Source organism: Carlito syrichta, unplaced genomic scaffold, assembly GCF_000164805.1.
Source record: "Carlito syrichta isolate Samal-C Ts95f unplaced genomic scaffold, Tarsius_syrichta-2.0.1 Scaffold172482, whole genome shotgun sequence".
NCBI lineage: Eukaryota > Metazoa > Chordata > Mammalia > Primates > Tarsiidae > Carlito > Carlito syrichta.
Window position 1 is genome coordinate 443,256 of NW_007116578.1, and position 6,822 is coordinate 450,077.

A 6,822-nucleotide genomic window follows, 5' to 3' on the forward strand; every position below is an offset into this window, starting at 1 on the left:
CACATGGTCTCTGCCACCTTACACTAGAAGTTTTCCTCTATTCTTTTCCACAGTATTTCTTCTTGGATCAATTATTACTACCTATGCCTGTAACTTAACAAAACAAATTAACTATAGCCTTGGGATACTTTGTGCCCAGTAGCTTCAAAATACATGTTCGATGAAACAGTGTTAATCACTTAAAATACTAGGGGTTTACACTTTAATTAGGAAAGTGATAGTGAACCTGCCCCTCCACTCCAAATTTCCTGACTCAAATTAAAGAAAGTGCTACTTTTTCTATACATTTATTATGGGTTATGAGACATTTAAAAATCTGTCCAATTTTTATTTTTGAACAGGGTTTAAATTATCCCCATTAATTTCTTTTGTATTGTATTTTTTAAAATGAAATTTATTGTTTATATTTAACTACAGCATGATGTTATAAGTTACATATATAGTAACATGATTACTACAGAGGAACACACTGGGATATCCATCATCTCAGATAGTTACCCACTTTTCAACTCCCCATGACAAGAACAGCTATAATCTAGTCATTAGTAAAAATCCTGAATTCAGTACATTATTATTAACTATAGTTCCCATGTTGTACATTAGATCCTTAGACTTGTTCATCCTACATATCTTCTACTTTGTACCCTTTGACCTACATCTCCTCATGTCCTTCTCCCCGCCCCAACCCCAGTAACCACTGTTTTATTCTCTATCTTATTATATTTGACTTTAAAAAATTCCACGTATAAGTGAAATGTCTGGTTCATTTCATTTAACACAAAGTCCTCCAGGTTCATTTATATAGTGTCAAATGGCAGGATCTCCTTCTTTTTAAAGACTGAATAATATTCCATTGTGTGGTGTGTGTGTGTGTGTGAATCTCACAGTCTCTTTTGTATTTTAGTAGAAAATTGTTATTTTAAAAAACTTATGAAAGCTTATGGCATTATTAGTCTTACTAGAAATTTCTGTACAGTAAACACATTAGTCTGTAGATAGCCATAGTGTCCAAGGCTAAAAAATAAAGTCTTTTGCATAATACCAGTATTCAATATTTCTTTTTCTAAAACTCTATAATAGTAGGTCCAAAACTAGTTTTTCAAGTGAAGAAATATGTCGTAAAGATAAAGAGGAGAAACGCTAATATTACTACAACTTGCTAATTTGCAATAGAATTACATTAGAATAGGAAAGTCTTAAATATATATTTGTGAATATCTGTTACAGTACTTAGAATCTTGTACTATGATCATGTGACAAATCTATTTTAGTTCAATTGCCATGACAATTAAACACTTAGATGTCTATTCTGTTTTTGTAATTTTTTTGTGTGTTTTGTCAGGTAGATGGAAGTTGCTCAGCATAAATCTAGAATTCAAACAATTGACTAAGAGAATAAATGCCGTGCTTTAAATTGATCAGCCTTGGCAATGCAGAGAAATCCTAGAGGGTTACAGATGATATCAATCACTTGCTACACTCATGACTAATTTAATATCCTTCTTGCCATGTTCTCTCATCAGCGTAACACTGCATGACCTGTCAGAGTTTCTGCCACAGCGTGACTGGGCTGGAGACAAAATAATTTGTTCAGCCAAGCCTATTTGGCTACCATCTGACTTTGGTTTTGTAATTTCCCTTCCCAGCTTGGTTGAAGTCCATTTTAACATAGTCTTTAAGGAAAGTGTTGATTAGCAGGTTAGCAGCAATGTGAATTCAGTACTTATTTTGGGTCAGACACTGTTGCCAGCTTTTTACATGTATTGTCTTATTTAATCCTTACATCAACCCTTTGAAGCAGGTGCTAACTGTTTGAGGAAATATGCAAGTGAGAAAGCAGAGGCTCAGAGAGAATAAGTTTTCTGCTCAAGGTCACAAGGAAGTGAAACCAGGATTTGCATCCATGTGGAGTGAATCTAGAGTCTATGTTTTTATAACCCCTTGCTTTAAACACACACACACACACACAATTTTTGTTTAGAATTTTAGGACCACATATCAACTCCTTACATGCAAATATAGTAAATGATCCTAGATAAGAATACATTGTCTCTTATTTATTAATCAAAGGATATGTGTACCTAATATTTTTTTGAACTAATTCAACTCACTTTTGGACTTGAAAGAAAACAAAGTCCATTTCTATTGAAAATATTTGTAAGTCAAATATTTTCTTAGTTCACACTGACTCATTCTATTCTGCATATCAACTTTTACTCAATGTTCATGCCTTTTCATCTCACTTTTAAAATACCTTCTCCCATCCCTTTAAACTCTGGTTGTCACTCTGCCTTTTTGGACCTTAGCCCACCTGCAAGGTTTGAGACCACTCACCTTTACTTACCCAGTTCCAACCCTGGAGTCAGAGGCAGTGTTATGGACCCTGATGCATGTATGATTAACAGAAAGGGGAATCTTTAACAAAAAGAATGCAAAATAAAAAATACAAAATTAAGTGCAAACTGAATATTTACTTAAAGTGAGACAATAAATCACAACACATTGCAGATTTTTTAAAAGCTGGAAAATGTTATAAATGGTATGAAGTCCCAATATGTATGTATGTATAATATTTTTAATAAGTGGTTGACAACTTTAAAATATCTTTTTGTGCCTTTAATTTTTGGTTTCATGATCCGTCATCATTTCATCATATAAAAACAATTTGGTAGTGCATTTTTAATAGAGTAGAAAGCTAAGCCAGTCTTTCCTCTACCATAGTTGTTTTCAATATTGCTTTTGTTTAATGGCCCATAGTTTTTATCTGCATTTTCTCTGTGTTTGTCATGTGTTTACAAATAAATTTAATGATTAGCAAAGAAGATATACTTCACATATGTTCAAATCAAGATTTGGCTATTTCATATTTGCTTTATGGAACATTCCAAAATATTTTTACAAATGGCAGTTAAAATGGCATATTTTAAGCTCTATCAAATGTGTTATTTCACCAAAAAGGGGGAAATGTATGGGTATATTCCTGGTACAGGAGAAGACTTACATCTGACTACACATGAATGAAACTGAAAGTTCCACTTATAAATTATGCATATCGGATAATTAGAAAACTGACTAGCTTCTGACTTTTTATCTTTGTCCATTACCACACATGCCAGATGCTTTGGGGCATACTCCTGAAGAACCCCACCTCTCCTGCTGCACCCTCATGCTTCGGGTTAGGGTTAAGCTAGCATAGCTGGTAGACCATTTCAAGGAAGCCATTCCTATATCAAGAATGTCAGCAAGAATATGAAATGACTGAAAACCACATAAAAATATTCCAACGGACCCAAACTAGATGTATCCCTGAAGTCAGAATCTGTCAGCTATGTCCCCAAAGTTTCATCACTCAGGAATGGTCATCTGATAGAGAGGAAGTCAGAGCGGCAGAGAGCCAAGGGTAGGTGTCCACCCTGAACCTGTGCATACACCATGAACCCAGCTCCAGGTGCTGTGTCTTAGTGCATGCTTTCAGGGATGCTGATCTGCAAGGTCAGTACTCAGTGTGGAACATGCTTACTCAGGCTCAAGTGATGGCCATGTAGAGTCAGTGGGAGAAAGAACAGGGGTGCAGGCTCGCACCTGGGGGCTGGTTTTCTCCACACAGCCAGGTTGCAGGAAGAAACACCAAGGAGTCAGATTGTCAATTTGAACCTGGCCTTTTTCTCAGTCATTACGAAGCCATACTTTATAAAGATATTAGGTTAGGACACATTTTATAGTTTGTTAGCTAGACTTTTATAAATTTTCTACAGTAAACATGCAATACTTTTACTGTCAGATCTAATCATGAAAAACATAGCAAATGTTTAAACAAGCAAACAAAAGTTTAAAAGCCTAATCTGGACATTCGATTTAGGAACTCTGATGTGCTGAGAAAGTGCACTAGAACTCATGTTTGCTAAAAGTTTTTGAGCTCTGGGATGAAGCATTTAAGAGACCTTGGCACTAATAGCCAGGTTCTCAGAGTTCCCAAGCCTATGGGACAGAGAAGCCACAACAAATGTTTTTCCACCTTCTGGAGAATGAGCCCCCAAAACCAGAACAGATACTATGAGACTCGAATGAGTAGAAGCATATCTCATTGCTCACAATGATAGGCGCTTAGGAAACATGGCAAAGACTAACAAACAATGCGTCTCCCATAGCACTCCTGAGGAACAGGGCAAACTATAAAGATCTCAAAGAGTAAGGTCACTTTTGACTGGACAGGTTGGGCACTCATTACATGTATGATTATATAACAATCTGTAATATTAGCAACAAAAAAATAAACCTTGAAAAAAAGAAAATTATACTATTTGGGAAGAGACGCATAGTGATTCTAAGCAGAATGGTAAGTTTTTTTGCCCAGCTATTTAAAACTCTAAACACTGTTATCTGTACTGAATAACACTTAAAGAATGATATAATTAGGACACATTATTAAGAATATAATCACATAAACAATCAGATACCTTCTCCTTATTCTTCAACTGTTGTCAACCAACTACTGTCAGTTCCCTCTTAATCTAACCTTGATTCTTTGTCCTACATAGATCTGGACAGAAAAAAATGGGAAGTCCACAGTTTTAAATTCTAAGAAGTCATCCTGAGCATGTGGGTGTTAGGACAACTCAGGCGACAGCAATCCTCGTAGATGATGGGAAAATTGACCTCCAGTCTTCTCACTCTCGTTTGCTATTCAGGACTCTCTATCCAACCACGCAGGCCCCTATCTCTCTGATTAAAGAGGGACAGGGCTTGGCATTTGGTTCAGCTTTCAGATTCATGTGGTTTTCTGCCCCACATTGCTTAGGACAAGCTGGAGGGGAGAGATCAGATCCCCACCAGGGCTCCTCAGTGTGATTCCCTCCTAATGATCCTTTTCCAATCAGAAGGGAGTAATTTTCCTCCGCTTCATTATTTTCCTGCCTAGCTTTCTGCCCTTTGAAGCTGAGTCTTCCTTTCCATTAACAAATAACTAGGAAAGTGTACTCACTAGTACTTCTTACTAATCTTGTAGTTTTATAGCCCGACCTCTGACCAACCTTTTGACATAATTGATTTCTTAAAAGGGCAATGCCTGCTATTTTGTAAACTTATTAAAAGTCATTCAAAGACATTCTACCTCCTTCTGGGTCCCAATGGAGAAAACAATACATACAGAATATAGCTGTCTTTTATTCCTGTGGTGGGGTGCCTTTTTACACTGACTATATGTCTGACTCCACGTGGTGACCTGGATACTTGACATTCAGAAACCAAATTAACATTTCAAGTGGAGACAAAATACAAATTATATTTATTCTCATCTTCTAAGGATAGCACTTGGTAAGCCCATAGGGTGCTTTCTGGGTATGATATCAATGGATTTGGTGACACATTTATTGAACACATGCTATGGGCAGACTACTGTGTTGAATGGTACATTAAGCATAATGTGAGTCAAATATGACCAAGATTTACAATTTGATAGAAAGCATGTGACTTGACATGGACATTTATAGAATTGAAAAGGTTCATAAAGTAAATAAACACAACATAGGAAGATGATGGAGTAAATATCCCAGGAATCAAGAGAGAGATGGGAAATGCATGTTCTGTTTGGAAAAGACAAAAATAAATCCATGATACAGATTTTCTTTTCCTCGAGCAAAAAATAAATCCATGATACAGATTTTCTTTTTCTCTTACCCAAGGTCTTTTCCCACCTCCTATAATAAGTCACCAAAATCTGTCAGTGGCTCTCAGGTTTCCTACAAAGATATTTGCTTTTCCATGGTCTTAAGTCTATATTAAAATTGATAGACAGACTTACATTGTTTGCAAACATCTTAAATATATTGGCTTGTAGTAAAACTTTCAAGGAAGTATGGTTAATCCTTAAAAGTCACAAAATAATGAACATAATAACCTGCATAATGAACATTTGTATACCTGACCTTAAATTGTACCTCATATCTTTAAAATAAAAAATTTAAAGAATAGAATAAATGTAATGATACACTGATTCTAGTAAATAAGCAAGGCAAATTTGTTTTATTCTTAAAGAAACATTTTGCCATTCCTTTATTAAAAAAACTAAACTTGGACATTAACCAGGACTTTTCCAGCAATACTATGGAAGAACTATGGCACTGACATTGGAAAGACTTGGGTCTAATTTAAATTCTGCTGCTTGCTAACAGTGTGAATTTGGGTGAGTTACCTGGTTTCTCTGCTTTTCCACATCTGAAAAAGGTAATTGTATTATTTGCCACAATATGTCAAAAGTGTTGTTGTGATAATCCATGTAAAGTAACATTTAAAAGTGTCTTTCAGAGGGAAGGAATCTGGGCTCAGTTTTGTGCCTTGGTTTCCTGATGTGGCTTACAATAGTATGTACCCTACATGTTGTTCAGAGGATTAAATGGGAAAGTACACATGACAAAACATCCAACAAGCTTTGAAATAAACTCCTGGGTATAATCTGGTGCCTTTTTCACTAGTTCCTACCAGTTACCTCATTTTCTTCACAGATCTATATAGAATGTTTCTTTTCTAATGATTCTACTTTTTATAGTTTAAGATAAAATTGTAAAAAGATAGTTTACAGAGATGCAAACTATCATATCAGTTTGAGAATAGGAACCTTTTGGGGTTGTTTCTCTCCCCAAGCCTTGCTTCTTTTTCTAGTAAGAACATCGCTGTTTGGTACAAATCACAGCAAAAGCTTATTATGTTTCTGTAATCTCAGCTCCCCTTCTCCTTCTCTTTCCACTTACCACTCCTCCTATATGGAACAGAAGCAAAAGTGTATAACTGCCAAATAAAAAGTTGAGAAGATAAATCTTTGTCACA